Source organism: Caloenas nicobarica, chromosome 22, assembly GCF_036013445.1.
Source record: "Caloenas nicobarica isolate bCalNic1 chromosome 22, bCalNic1.hap1, whole genome shotgun sequence".
NCBI lineage: Eukaryota > Metazoa > Chordata > Aves > Columbiformes > Columbidae > Caloenas > Caloenas nicobarica.
In genome coordinates this window covers 4,651,463-4,654,175 of record NC_088266.1, presented here as the reverse complement: position 1 = coordinate 4,654,175, position 2,713 = coordinate 4,651,463, and positions in this window count along the sequence as shown.

Sequence of the window (2,713 nt, the reverse complement as noted above, 5' to 3'; positions counted from 1 at the left end):
TGTCTAGCTGAGTCTAGTATGCTTGCTAGGATGAACTGGCACCCTAGAGAAAAGTCATCTTAAAGCTGTACCAAAGCACTAGTGGTGGTGGCAGAGCAAGAACAAATTCTCTCCTTTCTCCCAAAGAAGGTGTCAGTCTTTCCTGTTATGAACCTTCAGGTAGGAGAGAAAGTGTCTTGCCTCTCCAAATACAGTCAGTTTTCCTGACTCATAACCTTAAAGGCAGGTTTCCCTTTTTAAGATAAGAATACATTTCATAAATTCTGACTTTGATTTGATACAGTTCCTATGATTTGTGGGCCCTGGGTTTTGAGTCAGTCTCCCTAAAAATTTTCAGACTTGTGCTGTATTATCCCATCTTCTCCTGCAACTCCTGCGATATGCTACCAAGTCAACCAGAAAATGGTTCTAGGCTGTGACTCTTAGCAATGCTTATTGTTATTATCATATTTCTCCTGTCACTTTCTTCTCTTCCCTATAGCATCCTAATTCCCCAAACACAGGATAAGCTGCTTAACAACTCCTGTTCGCCTTTTTTTATTAGTCAGAAACTCTCCTTATGAGATGCATTGCCATGACCCCAGATAGGAAAGATATTTAGCCATTTCTTACAGTTTTGTGGTAGGAGATGATGCAGCTGGCAGTGGTACCCGAAGTCCATCTCAGCTCCCAGGTGACCCCAGCTTCTCGCTGCTGGACCCGACATACCCCAAGCGAGGTGAGCGGAGGCTCTGGGGAGGTGCAGACACCTGCTTCATGATTCAGACTTGCTGCAAACTCAGTTCCGGCTTTCTTGATACAGCTACGACTCCACCCCACGTCCCGCCAGCCTCGCAGCTAATAAGGAAACGGGACAATACCTCCGCAGTGAGTCACGAGCACAACTAAGAGAACAGACAGTAGGAGCAATTTGTTTCTGTAAAACACCATGAGACAGGTAAAAAATCGTGCAAGATACATAAGTGGCACAATGACAGGGAAAAAGTTAGAGTCTTAGTTTGAGATTGGTTAGCATTTTGACCTGTAGGACAGCCGCATTCCTAACCCGAGTGATTTTCTGCTAGTCACCCAGCTCAGAGGGACACAGCCATTCGGGTAACAGGCTATTTTCGTCTTATTGCAGGTGACAAGTGAAAAAGCAGCAGCAGTTTTGTAGCCCTGGGATCATGTTGCGGATGGAAGCCAGATCTGCTCTCAGTAGCTTCTTTCCACAAGCTTTCCTGCGCTGCAGGAAGCACAACAGCTCTCAGAAATAACAGCGAAAATTCAGGAAGGAGTTCACGTTATTACATTACTGAGATCTGCAGGACAGCTATGTCTGTCACTCAGTCATCGACTCCAAGAAGTACAGACACAAAACCTCCATAAAACATGGTACACTTACGGATACTATGAAGAAAATCTAGCGCGACCATCTCCCATTCCTTAAAAGACATCATATTTAAAATCTACCGCATCTCACCCAAGTGAATCTTCTTTGGGATCTCCCTGGGCCTGGTTAATATGACTGGCTTAAGCAATATTAAATCCCCACATCAAAACAAGATAAAGCCATGGAATTAATATACAGATCACTTATTGAATTTCTCCGCATACTGTGCAGTGAGAAACGTGCGCACACACAAGTACACCAGAGCTGCGCCTTCTTCCATAGAGTTAAACAATTCATTCTTTGCCAGATTCAGTGCAACTTCTTCCTTTCTTTCATATTGCATTTTTCCTTTTACATGAAGAAACAAAAAAAGCCCTCTACTCATTCCATTCTAGTAAATTCTGTTCTCCTTGCAATTAAAATATTTGACAAAGCTTTCATTACCTTTTTGCCAGCTCTTCTCTCCCAGATGAGATCAGAGATGTCCAGCAGCAGCATCTTAACTGGGACCGCAAGCTCTTCAAGGTAGTCCAGTCTCACTGGCTGGGAGAGCACCCAGCACTTCTGTCACCAAGAAAGCAGTCGCACCGTTGTATTTCACACATTGAACTTACTGCATAATACCTCTTCCCTTCCCTTTACACAATTCCCTCCCCATATCCTATCTACCTTAGAGAAAACACACAGAACGAACTTCATCACTCAAAGGTTTAAACAGAAGAAAAAAATGGTTTATTAAACCTGTTGTGGGGTTATTTGTCAAATACCATAAACATTGGTTCTCCCCATAGAGCATCTTAGAGAAGGTCTTAAAGGAGCTGTAATTTTGGAGCTTACACAAACAGCTCACAGTTGTGAGCAGCTGAGCAGCAGTTGAGCTAGCTACTACGTCTACATAAGCGCCACCAGGTTTTGGGTAGGCATGCCGCAGACAAAAGTACTTCCCAGCGGCGCGTTTTGCAAAGCAGCAAAGCATGGTGTGCAGCCCCATCCGCGGCTGCAAGGCTGCCGTGGCTGCTGGAGGCAAGGCTGCCCCTTTCCCAAGCTGGCTCGGCTCCGCAGCAGCCAGTACAACCTAAGAACACCCGGCTATTTACAGGTTCTGCTGATTCAGTGCCTTGGGAGAGGCCTGGGCAGAGTCCAGGGCGCTGCAGATTTCCGAGGACCGCAAGCCACACTTCAGCACCCGCGACTCATTAACCAAGCTACGCGCGAACATTAGCCGTAGATCACAAACCCAGAGTCAGAGCCATCAGTAGCCCCACATCTACTTTAGCACGTCAGTCCAAAAACCTGTGGTTTTATAGCCTAGATGGGCAACAAGCATCCCTCGCATTGCTC